Here is a 14,277-nt window from a genome sequence, read left to right as displayed (position 1 = left end):
CTCCAGTCAAAAGTCTTGCTAATGATGGAAACATCTGCTGGTGGAGCTGGAAGAGCGTGGGAGCTCCGGGGACAGCGATGCAGTGTCTTGAAAAAAACCAACCCAACCCTTTTATTTGTTCCAGCACTAATGATGTTTCTCAGCCACCCCAGCTCGCTCAGAGTATCAAAGGTGGGAGCCAGTGCTCTGGGTTCCTCGTGTTGTCAGAGAGGAGAGGCATGTCTGGAGGTGGAGCTGTGGGTGAGCTCCAACACCGTCCAGGGGTCCCACCCCTTGCTGGAGAAGAACCGTAGCAGGGCTGGGCTATGGTCCTGGGGGACCATGGGGCACCTGGATGTCTGCAGGGCTGCACCCTGCGGTGCTTGGTGTGGCCTCTGCCATGGCAAAAGCTCCCTGTAGCAGATGTGTGGTGGAGTAAGGTTGAGTAGATGTGTGATGGAGTAAGGTAGTGGTGAGAGCATGGTCTTGTCAGACATGGTTAACCAAGGTTCCTGCTTCTTGCTTTTGGTTAAACCAGAGCTGTGCCACCTCTCCCTGCTCTAAGGGAAGGCAAACCAGGCAAATCCTACCTGGAGTGTTTCGCACTCCTTCTTTCCAAGGTAACACCTGGAGGAATGCCGCCGAGACAATTCCTGCCATCTTCATCGGCCGTTGTAGGCAGAAGTATTTTGCAATGCTCCTGCCGCTGCCTCCCTGCCTGGGGACAGGCTGCCGCGCTGAGCACGCAGCCAGCTCCAGACTGTGTTGGAAAAGGCGGCTTTGCCATCCTCAGCCCGACATCTCTGCCGGCTGCTGCTGGGGACAGAGTTTGCCTTCTCTCCGTGTATGAACTGCTGTGGTTATGAAGGGCTGGGAGCGGATCTGTGGCAAGAGGCAGATGTCCACCCCTGTGAAATTGCAGAGGTGGTTTCATACGCAGTCCTACACCCAATCTACTGCCCTTTGACCACCGCTTCCTTGTACTGACTGGGGACAGGGATGGGAGAAGCAGGAAGATTTCAGCATCACTGAAGGCAAAACCTGATCTTGGCTGTTCTGGTGGCCCCTCGTAACTTGGCTTCTTTCGTCCTTTTTCTCCTCCTCTGAATTATTTTTTCTAAACCCTCTCACCGATCCCAGAAAATGTGCTACCATGCAACGTGATGCCAACCAAAAACCTCCATGTGCATGTAGACTCCAAGACCGATGTCAGGAGGACCCTGAACCACCTTACCCGTGCATCTTGGTACTGGTTCAGGTGCAGCAGACAGTGTATGTCCTATTTAATGCTGTAGCAGAACTTGCATCACTCCAGTGTCTTGAAGTTCATACCCCCAGTCCCCTCGTGGGAACCAACACATACCGTTGAGTGAGAATGAGCCATCAGGCTGGAAGAGGCCAAGACAGCAAAGCAAAGTGGGATTTGTAGCTGGAGACCCTGGGATAACGTCTGCTGAAACCTCCGCTAGCTGTGCCCACGTTCACACCAATGAAGCCTCAATCTTTGGCTCTCCTTAATCTTTCCTTCTCCGTGTCCACTTGCATTTTGGGTTTCTGTGGTTTTCTGGGGTCCTCGAGCCTGTTGTGGGGAGTGGAGACGACTGCAGCGAGATCGGGAGGTTCAGACACTGGCTAATCCTGTTAGGAAGCCAGTGGTTATTGCAGGGCTTCCAGTGGGACCTGCTAAATGAACCGTAATTCTGTAATGAGATTTCCTTTTCCCGGCCAGACTAAATGTTCTTGGCCATTGGGAATAAAAGGTCGGGGGGAAGAAAAAAAAAACAAAAAGAGAGAAAGAAAAAGGGGAGGGGGGAAGCCTGTCTCGGGCTCCGTCCATCTCGATTGTATCGAAGATTTGAAGAGGTCTCAGATGTGCCCGGTTATTGCAGCTCACTTCTGCGCCCCGTGAACGCAGCTGAGGGCAATAGGCTGCCCTGTCCTCCTCTGCAGGGGGTTGATAGGACCCTGAGAGCAAGAAAAACACATTTGAGGTTGTGATATCACTCCAAAATTCAGAGAAGGTGAGAGAGACTTCTTTATGAACCAGCAGGATGCTGGAGAAGGAAAGGGAAACAGGCTGTGGGGCTAGCGAGGAGAAAACATACCCTTAGAAAGACAGCGATTTCTTTGTAGGAAAGCTGAATTACACCAAGAAAGGTCCGAGGTGTGTTTTATTCTGACTTCTAGCTGTGACGGGGAAAAGCCAGCAGCCTCCTGCTCTTCCCCAGGAGTCTGTGGGTGTGATTGCAGGCGGAGTCTGCAGGGGAGGGATGCTTTGGGCTGGGGCAGTGCTGGTCCTGTCCCGGTTCTGCAGTGGGACACCCTGGTGCTTTGGCTGGTGTGAAGCCAGGGCAGAGATGAATTGGACCTATGGTCTCTGCAAACAGTGGGGGTTTTTTCACTGAAAACCCACGGCGGGGGCTGGTGTTGGCTCAAAGACCCTCCGCTGTTCGTGCTGCACTGTTGGCCCCGTGCGGATGGGGACGGCTTCTCACCCCGGCACAGCGAGGGCACGTACTCAGGGCAGGGACGGCTGCACGAAACACCTCCTCACCTAGGAAGAGCGTGCCCCACAAATCCATAAGACGAGGTGTTTCTAATTCAAACAGCTCGTCTTGCTCCTGGCGCGGGGCTCCCTGCTCCCCCCCGGCAAGGCTGGAGTCCCAGCGGCTGAGCCCCGCGAGGTGGCACTGGTGGCAGGAACGGGTCACGCAGGGCACATGCCTGGGTAGAGGTGCCACCTCCATCGCAGGCTGAGCCGCCGGTAACGTACCCGGTGCCATCACAGCCCCTGCTAACGCCACATCCCTCCCCTCCTCCTCCATCAGCGTGCATGTGGGTCTTCCCAGATTTCCCAAATCGGCCTCGTTTCACCCCGGGATGAGAAGCTGGCCTCCGTGGAGGAGGGCTGGGATCTTCGCTCCATTGCTTGCTCCAGCGTGGGCTCTCTGCTGGGGAGCGCTTTGGGGCTGGGAGCTTTCGATGCAGCTCAAGGAGCAGGGAGAGATCCGCCTGCTGTGACTTGGTGTTTCGCAACAGCTCTTTTCTTGCTTGATCTTGCTTGGGGTTTGGGTTTGGTTTTTTTTTCTTTTCTTTCTGGTCTGTCTTTTTGAGCGTCTGACTCTCTGATTTATTTCTGTCTAAACGGCAAACAGAAGCTTTTGGGTTGCCAAGTCCCGGGCTGGGTTTCCCTGGCTGTGGCTGCTGCTTTGGGGTGTTTTCCAGCCTTCCCCTGCTCGAGGGATTCCTGATGGTCCTTTAACCTCGCGGGGGAAACCCCCAGCCCTGTCACTCATCCGGCAGGCAGGTGAGGAAAAACAAAAGCGCTTTGATCTATTTTTTGTATTTATTTATTTGAAATTTGGTCCCAGGGGTGCTGCAAACATGTTGGCTGACCGCAGCCCCTTCTGTGCCTCAGTTTCTCCATTTGTGAAACGGGGATTGGTGAGACGGGTGGTTATTTTCTAGCATTTCATGGGGAAGCGCTTCGCAGGTCCAAGGTGGCCTCTCTATTTGTTAGGCTGGTTTTCCTGTTTACTACGTTTTTAGCCTCAAAGCTCTCCCTCAGGCTGTGTGGATGGGTGCCTCCCGCTCTTAACTCAGAGCCCGTTTCCAGGCCATCAGCTGCTCTTGCTGCAAAAAACTCTCAAATGAGGATGGGAAAAACATTGCTAAAAATAAAATAAAAATCTGAGTGCTTTGGATGTCAGCTCTCCTGGTATCTTCTGAACACCTCCCCTCCCTCCTGGCCCATGACTATTCGATACTGGTCTCAGCAGGGCAGAAAATGTTGCTGGGCTGCAGATGGATGCAATGGGGATGTCCTTCTCCACCAGCCGAGGTGCCTGGCCAGCGTGAGGGCAAAGCCTGGGGTTCTCCGTCCTCCTGCCTGGGCTCTTCTCCGGTATTTTGTGGTGGGGCAGTGACAGGCTTGTCTGGGGACGCTGATGAAGTCTAGAGGTGCAGCCGCAACCCAACTTCCATTGCCAAAGGGCTTCTGCCGGTGGCCTGCTGGCCAAGGGACCGTCCCCTGTGCTGAAGTGGCCATTGAAGGAGCCCGAGGGGGACGGCGGTGCTGCCTCTGCTGGGACCCATCGCTTCGGGGGCAAGGCGGGACCCATCACCCCCAGGTCCTGAGCTGTGCTGGGAGCAGAAGCTGAACCAGATGGAGCTGGAGAGCCACGGAGCAGCGAGTCCTACAGCCGTGACCCCCGGGCCGGCAGACCGATACCAACCAGCTCTGCACGGAGCGTTATGGAAAGGCGGGGACATCCGCAAGCTCGTTAGGCAAAGCCCAAAAGTGTGCAGCTACGGCTGGCTGTAGGCGAAACCCTAGGTCAGATGTTAATGTCACAGCAAGCAATTTAATCCAGACTTAACCGAGTCGGCTCAGAAGAGCCAAAGCGTGTTAAGGTGCAGCAGGGAATGCAGGAACCTGGAAACAAAAGCAGTTGGGGTCCCCCCAGCGTTTCCCTGGGGGGGTAACTCCAGCTACAGAGCGAGGAAAACATTATTTCAGCCTCCAAAGCAGCTGGTTCGGGTTTTGCGGACAGCAGTGGTGGAGTTACCATCACCCGCCGGAGGTATCGAGAAGTGGAAATCCGCCAGCTTTTAAACACAGGCACCATTTCCCTTCTCCAACAGCACCAAAACACGAGAAGGTTTGGGGGGTTGGTTTTCTTTCTCGGAGGTACCTTTGGTAGCACTTTCCTAAGTAAACAGCTGTGCTTTGGTTTATCTGTCTGCCTCGTCCTAACAAATCCAGCTAATTTCAACCAAATGTAATGGGAGGGTTGAGACCTCAAAAAAAATCGGATGTTTTTGTGAGCTGCATGAAAATGGGTCCCAGGTGGCTGAAATGAGCGGGATGCCAAGCGGGGGGCTGGGATTTGGGCTGAAATCCACGCAGCACCGGTGATCTCGCAAGGAAACGTCAGGGATGTTTTCGACCTCAGGCAAAATCTCCGTCAACCTTATTAGAGCCGACGTCAGCCCTGCTCGGGGATGGGGTCCTCGGTGCTAATGAAGCTCCCACAGGTGACCCCAGTGAGCTGCTCAGCCCCAATTCCCACTCATTAGTGGGGTCAGCTCTGCTTCCTGAAACCAGAGGGGCTGCGTGCGAGCCAGGATTCGGCCGTGGGGAGACTCTTGCAGCCTGGAGGTAGGTGAATCACTGAGGCCGAGCTGCATCTGGAGGTAGCCAAAAAGCTGTAAATTGCCTTTTTTTGTTTTTTTTTTAAAGAAAAAAAAAAAAAGCTGTGAACTCAGGGCCTGGCATGTTCAAACCTGCTGCTGGAGCTTTGCGTCGGGCTGCTGAGCTCTCCCGGCCGTGCCGGTGTTTGTCGGCTCAAAGCAAAGTGGTTTGTGGAAGGCTTTGCTTCATCTTGGTTTAACTAGAAGAAGCTGTTTAATACCTTCAAATTACAGTGGCGTTTCAATATTCCATTAAAGTCATTCCAGAAATAAATCTAAATTCCTGGCACAGCTTCTGCAAACTTCTCCCCAGTCAGTGGGAAGGCTGAGCGCTGTCTTTCTTTTGTTAGGTTTGTGGAAGAAAAGGGGGGAAAAAAATCGCTATGGCTCTGTTTCTTGACTTGTCATTTTTCTCCCTTTTTTTGGGGAGCTGCTGACTCGCGCGTTTGGGCTGGGAGAGGTCTTCGGTCGCCGTTTGGCTGTGGTCGAATGGTGCTGATTCGGAGGTGGGTGACCAACATCTTTGTGTCCCCCTATGCTGGCACATCCCCCAAGGCTTTTTTTTGTTGTTGTTGTTATTATTATTTTGCTGGGGCTGTAACTTGGGGGCTGGGATCAGCCTTCCACGTTATCGCCTTCCCTTCGGTCTTTGCAGCTGGGGGTCGCATCGTTTTGCTGCTCCATCTGGGCTGGATGAAACTGGGGTGGATGCGGTGATGTGATGGAGGGGCTGTGCGGCTCGCTCCTCCTCGGGGGGTGCCCCAAATACGCTGCTTCACTTCAGTGGGTCTGGAGGGGGGTGTGTGGGGTGACCAGGGTTGCTGGAGCCTCTCTCCCCCCCCCTACGGGGAGGCACGCGAGGGGCTTTGCTGGTGGGGAGTGGAATATTTCTGGCATGTTTTTTTTTTTTTCTTCTTTTTCCTTTCTTCTTGCTCTTTTTTAGAAATTAAGAACTCAACAGCAGCTGTTTCTCTGCTTTTGGGTTTGCTTTGTGTTCTTTTTTGCAATGAATGCTTTGCAGATTTGGCTTATCAGGCTCGTCAGCCTGCTCCAAGCACCCCGCTCTCCTCCCCGTCCCTATTTACCCAGGGCGCTGGCTGACGCAGGGCCCTTTCCTGTATTTGTCACCACCCACCCCAAGGTCCTCTGGTGATAACTTTTCATTTAAGATTAGGCATTTGGGACTTTTTTTGAAAGAGTCTTTAGCGTACAGTCCTCTGAAACATGTCACTTTAGAAAAAAAAAAATCTCTACGTATACTGTTTAAGGTTGACACAAAAGTGATTTTTCTAGTTTGCAATTACCCCAAGAATTGACCCAAAGGTGCCGTTCGGGGGGCTGGATCCCACTAGAAAAGAATGGGCTTGAAATAGGGACTCAGATGGTATAAAATACTGAGAACTGGCTGGTTTTAGCTGGCTTTAATGATCTTGATTCTGCTGATTTCAGTGGAGTCGTGTAGCTCTGCCGCTGCCGAGCATCTGCCCCAAAACTTACAGCTGCTGGTGGATGGCTCAGGCACTTGTGTTTCAAAACAGTGTTTGCATCTGAATAACCCAGAAGTAACTCAAACCCCGTTCAGCTTGTGAAGCGACGTCTTAAAGGAGTAGGGGTTTTTTTTGTTGTTGTTGTTTTTTTTTAATCTGTCTGAATTAGACCCTGGATTTACAAGAAGTCCTTGAACTTTGGTGTATTTGTTAGCCCTCCAACGCATCCTTAAAATGATAATGAAAGCACTCTTGGTTCTGATGGAAGGGTGGTAGGGCTTGGGCTGGAGGAAACACGTTGCAGTGACTTTTAAAGGTAGGGGGTTCACATTTTGAAGTACAAGAAAAAAGAAGTGCAAGGGAAGACAGACAGGTACTTTTCTGCCCTATAATAGCGATGAAACATTAAATCATCCCCCTGGAATTTCTTGTTTGTGTGCTCCCATAATTTCATTTCTTTGGTGTCTGTATGAAGCTTGAGTTAGTTGAATGCCAGAAGCCAAATACTCTTCGACTAATATTTTTTTATTAGATTTTGTGTGTGCGTGCATGCCCATGCGTATGTTTGAGAGAGAGATCACCCTTTATAACCCACTTTATACCCTTGGAGGCTGAGACACTCTCCAAAAGAATCTTTCCAGCAGTGTGTTTCAAACTGTAACCCCCAGTGCAGGGAAGTTTAAGACATATATTTGATTTTTGGTGGGACTTACACGTGTCTTGTTGGAAAGGAGGGCAGTGTTGGGGAAAAGCTGACGGTGGTGTTTGTGCTGGAAGACTTCACATCGCCACATCTCTGCTTGGTAGCCCGGGAATTGTTACAGCTCCTGAAAGGGGGGAGCAAAGAGTTTCCCCCCGCAAATGTGTCCTGGAGCTTGTGGAGCTTGTCCTTGTCGGGCTGGTGGAGCTGAGAGCTGGCCCAGGGATGTCTCTGAAAACGAGCTCCCTTGGCCGTGGCCTCCCAGGTTTCAAAAGCAGCCCGGATTTGATCGCACCCCGATCTTTTCCCCACGCGCCTCGCAGGGAGGAGGATGCCAACGAATCCCCCTGAGCCCGTGGCGCGGGCGCGCGCGGAGGAAGGAGGCAGCGGGACCCCTTGCGGATCCCACCCGGGAGCTGCCGTGCGGACACAGGTACCTTCTGCCCCCAGCAATCGCTTCACCTGCGGCCAACCCAGCAGAGAGTGCAACGCTCGGGCTCGGCTGGGGACTTCCCAGGCCCTCCTGCGCTGCTCGGCTCTGCTCGGGGAGAGGACAAGAGCGAAGGCTCACTGCCACCTCTAGGCAAGCACCAGCATAGGCACTCGCTCTAAACTAGAGCACAGACAGACAATCCCGGGATTTGTCCCAAATCGCTGCAGTCTCTGTGCCAGACCCCCCTATCAGCCGCTCTGTGTGTGTGCGCGGTTACATAGGCTCCTTAAGCTTTAGCATAAATATGTTCAGCCTTTTCTTTATTCCCCGGGGCGGTAATCCCTCGAACGCATTTCGAGTTGCATCGAAATAGCAGCCGAATAACTCCAGAGCCGCGGCTGCGGGGGATATTGTGTGCGCGATCTGTGCCGAGGCCACGGTTTGCTAAGGATCTTAGAGAGCCGAGCATCCTGAGCGGCACGTTCCCGCCGGCAGGCTGCGAGCCTCGGCAGCGGAGCTGGCTGCCGGACACCCACCCCTCGAGAAACACCCATCGCCAGCTTCTTGGCACGCACCCGACCTCCCCACCGGAGCCCACAGCCGCCACCGGCTCCAGAAAGAGAGGTGGGTGAGGATGAAGGGCAGCGGGAGAGGGGAAAGAGCCCAGATTCAGGGGAGGGAGGGAAAGGAAACTTGGGTGAGCATTAGCTGCTGTGTTTATATTTGGCTTCTCTAACCGCTGGGAGCATATGGCCAGAAGCAAGCAGCGCTGAGCTGATTTCAGAGAAGAGGGGGAACCGGGGAGCAGCTGTGCAAGGGGCAGAGAAGAGGCTGTTCCCTCTCCCGAGCAGTTTTTTGGGGTAACTTGCTCGGTATCGCTGTTTGCGTTTGCTTCCGGCTGTGAGAAGGGGGGAAGCAACTTTGGCGTCCAGGGCTGGACGTGGCGGGGGCTTCCCCAGAGCTGGGGTCTCTTCTCCAGGGCTCTCGGCTACCCAGGTAGGAGGAGACAGGATTACAGAAACATGCCCCCATGGAGAAATTCTGTCCACAGTTGCTCTTTGCTGGAGGAAGGAAGGTGCAAACGTTCGCTGTCACACCAAGAGCTGTGTGGGAACAGGCTCGCTGGGTGCAGACGGGCTGGAGAGGGTCACGCTCCACCTTCTCCATTCGCAGACCAACATCTGTCTCATTAGTTGTTTATGAACCTCCAAGCTTTCCTTTCTGGGCTGACTCATGGCTACCGGCTGGAGGGAAAGGCTACCTGGGGCTCTTCCCTGGCTCAGGGGGATGCGCAGGATGTGCACAGGCCAGCAGTTCCCTTCTCCGGCCGACACTTTGCTCCTCCCTTGCCTGGATTTATGGGCTTCTGCAAAGCTCTAGATGGTGCAAAAATGAGCATCGTCCCATTAAGTTTTCTGCAGGTGGAGGAAGTGCTGCCATGCCCTGGTGAGGACGTGGCCCACGGATGAGCACAGCTCATCTGGGTCTCTTAAGCTCTCGGCTAGTGGGAGAGGGCTGGGATCCTGCCGAGGGTGCCGGGTGGGGTGGGTGAGGTGCCCTGCCAGAGCTGTGTCCCCGAGTGGCACAGAGAGCCCCACGTGCCTGGATCCGAGCACCCCAGCAGTCAGGGCTCTGCTTCCCCAGCACGGTTTTGCCTCCCATAGATCCACGTCCCCGGCGGGAGGGCTGGTGGGCAGAGAAGCAGCGAGGTGCGGGTGGCAGGAGCTCACGTCGGGTGTCAGGGTGGCTTTGGCAGCGCAGAGTCCCCTCGAACACCACGTGCGTGCCATCGTACTCATCAGCCTTGCGTGAGCCAGACCTCCAGCCATGCTATGCTCACCCCTGTCTGTCTGTGCCCCCATCCAAGGGGGACTGGTCCGGTTTCCCTGATAATCACCAGCCCAGGTGTGAGCCCTGAAAGGAGAAGGTGTTGGATTGTCAGCTTCAGCCCAGGCTAAGAAATTTTCAGCCTGCAACTGGGTTACAAAGCCCTTTTTTTGCCAGCATGCACCTACTCATCCCTCCACGGGGCAGGTTTCCCTGCCCAATGGATCAGAGCAGATGCCATCGGGTAGCTCACTATTAGATTAGACCTCTTGCATCTAAATAAGCATAATCATGTTTTCATTAGCCCCAGACAGTGCCTTACAGCTTGACGTATGGGCATTGTGAGGAGGGGGGGAGTATGGTGGAAGCAGCCCCAGCCCCGATTCTGCTGCTGCGTTTGCCTATCCTCTCCCCTTCACCACCTCTGCAAAACTCCCCGTGCGCCGGGGAGGAACAGGGCTGCTCCGTTTCCTCTTCCCTGTGGGAAGTTTTTGTAATTGAATCGCCTGCTGCGCTGTGCTTTATTTGCCTGCCTCCGGAGAGGCAGTGGGGCAGGCAGGCTGGGGCTGCTCGGGGCGGCTGGTTCCCGGAGCTGCTGGGCAGCCCGGGGCTGTGTGTCTTCACCAGGCTGAAGCCATCTCTCCGTGCTCTGGTGGGACCTGCCTCCTGGGTTTGGGAGGAAGCTGCGAGCAGGAGAACCTCGCCCTCCTGCCCGAGAGCCCGCTTGGGTTTATATAATATTATATATCTATAATTGTGTGTTTGTTGTTGCCATGGGAATGAGCACAATTGCAAAGCCTGGAGACTGATGTCAAGCCTCGGTCTGCACTGGGCCTTATTGGGGGCAGGTAAAGAGTCAGAAGGGGCAACGGGCCGAGGAGGAGTCCCTCTGCTCTCTCCCCTGTGTGCAGCCCAGGCTCGGCTCTGGCAGCAGTGGTACGGGCAGCTGGGAGAGGAGCGGGACTGCCCTGGCCCGCAGCATTGCCCAGCTCCGGACTGGGGGCACTGGGGGATCCTGGCAGGGCTGGTGCTGTCTGTCCCCGGCACGGAGAGGGCAGGGGCAGGCCAGGCAGGAGGGGGGCTGCCTGCTGTCAGGGAAAGGGGGGGGCTTTTCTGCAGCCCCCAGAGCACAACCCAGCTTGGAGCAGGAAGGTGTGTGGGGGGGGGGGCTGTGGCTTTCCAAGGGCACGGAGGCAGCTGGCGGTGGAGCGGGGCTGGGGCAGGGGGTGCTGGGGCAGGCTGAGGCGGGCCAGTGGGGTGCGGAGCTTCCCAGCAACAAGTGGGGGCCAGGGTGGGGGGGTGTGTGTGTGTGCGAGCTTCTCGGCTCTTTAATTGGTGGGGGAGCTGGAGGGGGGGGCGATGCTCCCTGGCAAGAGGAGGGAGGGGGAAGAAAAGCCAGGCTGGAAATGAGGTTATATAAAAGATGTATGATTTGGAGAGCAGAGTGTCTCCTAATGAGGGCTGGCTGCACCGGCTCGCTCCACACCCATAAAAACCCTGGTTGGACGTCAAAGCGGATTCGTTTCGGTGATGCTGGGATAAAGGGGCGCAGCGAGGACTGGCTCCCTCCCTGCCAGCCCAGCCGAGCCCAGCGACGCGCCGGGCTCCGTCCCTCCGCCGTGCCCGGAGCCGCCGAGAGGGATGCGGGGGACGGGGACAGGGACGGGGACGGCTCCTCTCCGCCGCACGGTAGGTGGGGCGGCGGGCGGGCTGTTTCCCCCCCCCCCCCCCAAACCCCCCCCCTCCCCTTCCTCCAGCCCCGCTTCTTCGGGAAACTTTGCGGCGGGGTAGGGGGTGCGGGACCGGCCGCGGAGCGCGGAGCCCCGCGGGACCGTGCGCTCCCTCGGGCGCCCGTCGGAAGCGTTCCCCGCCGCCGTGCCTCGGGGCACCGGGGCTGCGCCGCTCCGCCGTGCCCTTGGCCAGGGTAGGGGGGGGGGACGGGGACAAGAGGAGGGTCCCCAGCCCCGCCGGTGCGGGCAGCCGGGCTCTGCCTCCGGCTGCAGGAGCCTGGGGCTCGGCGGAGGCGACCGAGCTGCCCCCGGACCCCGCGGCGGGGAGGGGAGCGGAGGGCCAGCGTGGGATCTGCCCGGCTAAAGCCGCTTTGCTGGTCCGGCGAGCGAGACCGTGGGTGGCCGCGCCGAGACGCGGCTCCCACCCGCCCGCCCCCCCCCCCCCCGGGGTCGGTGTCGGTGTCCGTCCTTCCCCCCCCCTCACCCCTCCGCACCCCGGGGCTCCGCTGCAAACTTCCTCCACCGCCTCCGTGCTCGGTTTCCCCCCGCGTCCCTCGGGCTGGGGGGGCTGAGCCAGCTGCGGGAAGGGAGCGAAGCTGGCTGTTATCTTCCTCCCCCGCAACTCTTTGCAGCAAGTTTGGATGGGGCGGGGGGCGCTTGCACGGGCGGGCAGTTTACCGAGGGGGGACGACACACCCGACACATGACAGCAGGGGCTGGAGGCGAGGGGGACGGCGTGCCTGGTGTTGGGGGGGGGGGGGGAAGGCAGGGGCAGGTGGACAGTGTGCGGGGGGAGGGCAGGGGGCCAATTTGGCCGGGGAAGGCAGGCGGGAGCAGGCGGGCAGCGTGCCCGGGACAGCCGGCAGTTTGCCCGGGGAGGGAAGGAAGAAGGGCCGGGGCAGGCGGGGGGGACCGGCTGCGATCTGTCCGGGGAGGGCAGGGGTGGGAGACCGGCCTGCCTGGGGTAGGGGGACGGTTTGCCCGGGGAGGGCAGGGGGACGGGCAGTTTTCCCGGGGGGGGAGAGGGAGTTAACAGAGAGAGTTTCTGGGCAGGGCAAGGGTGCAGTTTTCCTCGGGCGGAGGCGGTTTTCCCGGGGGTGAGGGTGGGGGGCGGCTGCCCGGGGTGGGGGGCAGGGGCAGGGCTGTTCCCCCCGGCCGGCGGCGGGCGGGGCCGGAGCTGTCCCGGGTGCTGAACGCTGCGGGCGCCGCGTCCGACCGGAGCCCCGAGCCCGACCGCCACCCTCCCGATAGCCCGGGCACCGGCGGGGAGGGCTCGGGGCTGCAGGAGATGCTATCACCCCTTCCAGTGCTGGGGGGTGTGTGGGGGGGTCCCTACTATTCCCCTTGTCCCACTGCCTCGTCGTGTCCCCGCCGTCCCCGGGGCACTGGGGTGGGGAGGGAGCAAGGTTCCGATCCAGCCCGGGGCTGGGGAAGGGAGCTTCCCCCGAGTGAAGCCCTGGGACGTCCCGCTCACGGCTGGCTCCTGTCCTTCAGGGAGAGCCGGGGGGTCAGTTCGGATCTTGCCCCTTCCCTCTCCCCAGCCGCACACCAAGGACCTCGACAGTCTCCTCCAAATGCGCTCGAAATGCAGAAGGGAGTTGTTGTCGCAGGGATCAAAGGAGATGAACCCTGCCTGCCCTGCCTGTGGTCTTGCTTTCAGCTTGGTTTGCAGTAGATGGTAGAAAGCTTTTGTTTTTTACTGGCAAAACAGAGGAAAAGAGCCCTCTGTACGCGCACATCTGGAGCATCTGGTGCTGGGGTGGGTGTGCATCACCCCCTCCAGCTCCAGTCCCGCAGAGCCTTTCCCTCCGTCAGCTCTGCTCTCCCTGAGCGCGCTTGACTCCACAGCCCAGGTGCAGACATTTTCTTCCAACGCTTTCAAGTTATGACTGTCAGGAGGAAATTCTGGCAGGCAACTTGACAATTATCTGCTGAGTCCCCGAGGAGCTGATCCGCCTCTCACTGAAATGGAGGGGAAGTGTCTTCTTCCTTCCCATGGGAGCACCGGCTGTCTGGAGCGGGAGATGTGGGAGATTGCAGGGGGCAGTTGCAGTGGTCGGGGGCTCGACCGCTTTAATGCTTTAAATGCCAGCTCCTTTTCCTCTTCTACATCCCCAAATGCTGATGGCTCAGCCAGACGGCAGAACGGGATGTACAGAGGTGATCACCAGAGAGCTGTGGGGAGGCTTTTGGGGCAGTAGGGCTGTTCAAAATAGCACTCTCCCGGAGATTTCTACCTGCACATCTTGGCTGGCTATGCCTTTTCTGTTAAAGGTCTCAGGTGGGGAAGTCTTATTTTAAAGAGTTTGGAGTTGCATCAGCAATTTCTTCCTCCCTCTATTTTCTTCTAGCTCGTATTACCCAGAATATTTTCTTAAAGACGCTACAAACTCAGTCATATACTCTCCAGTTTTAAAACGTGCATATGTTTGCAAACAAACTCCCAGTACAGAGTCTCTTCTTACGCAGACGTGGATTTTGGTGGGGGGATATTTCTCTAATCAGGTATCTGCACCGGGAGAAGCGTCGCATTCCCTCATGAGCAAAAGAGAGTGACAAATCCTCGTGCCCTTTGAATTCTGTTTATTCCCTCTGTCAGCGCGGCGATCATGAGCGAATACCGGAGAGGCCATTTTAGGCAGAGGGGTTTGGGTTGAATCCTTGCAATTAATGTTGTGTGTCTGCTGATGGGGAGGGCTTGGTCCTTCCTGACCCTCAGGGACATTTTGGCCCTGTCAGATTCCCCCCCCCCCCCCACCCCGCTTTGCTCGTGTATTTTGTATTTTCCATTTCAGTAGTGTATCTGTACAAAGGCTTAGGAAATCTGCCAGATTGCCTAAATCAGTGCCTGAAAACAACTATATATAGTAACTGATAAGTCACATGAGCTCGGCTCGCATAGATTAGCATTTACCTTTCCTGAGTAAC

The 14,277-nt window shown here is 56.8% G+C and overlaps 1 protein-coding gene across 1 annotated transcript in view; it reads left to right on the top strand.

Annotated features, from left to right (window-relative positions):
- The first annotated feature begins 11,092 nt into the window (after positions 1–11,092).
- NOS1 (nitric oxide synthase 1) overlaps positions 11,093–14,277 on the top strand; it is a 51,363-nt gene continuing 48,178 nt past the window's right edge. The window contains exon 1 of the mRNA XM_075769534.1: positions 11,093–11,308. The gene's annotated coding sequence lies outside the window, so the exon portion shown is untranslated. The remainder of the gene's footprint in view (positions 11,309–14,277) is intronic.

Source organism: Balearica regulorum, chromosome 17 (genome assembly GCF_011004875.1).
Source record: "Balearica regulorum gibbericeps isolate bBalReg1 chromosome 17, bBalReg1.pri, whole genome shotgun sequence".
Taxonomy (NCBI): Eukaryota; Metazoa; Chordata; class Aves; order Gruiformes; family Gruidae; genus Balearica; species Balearica regulorum.
Note: the sequence above shows the minus strand (reverse complement) of the source record. Positions and strands in the feature narration are given on the sequence as shown.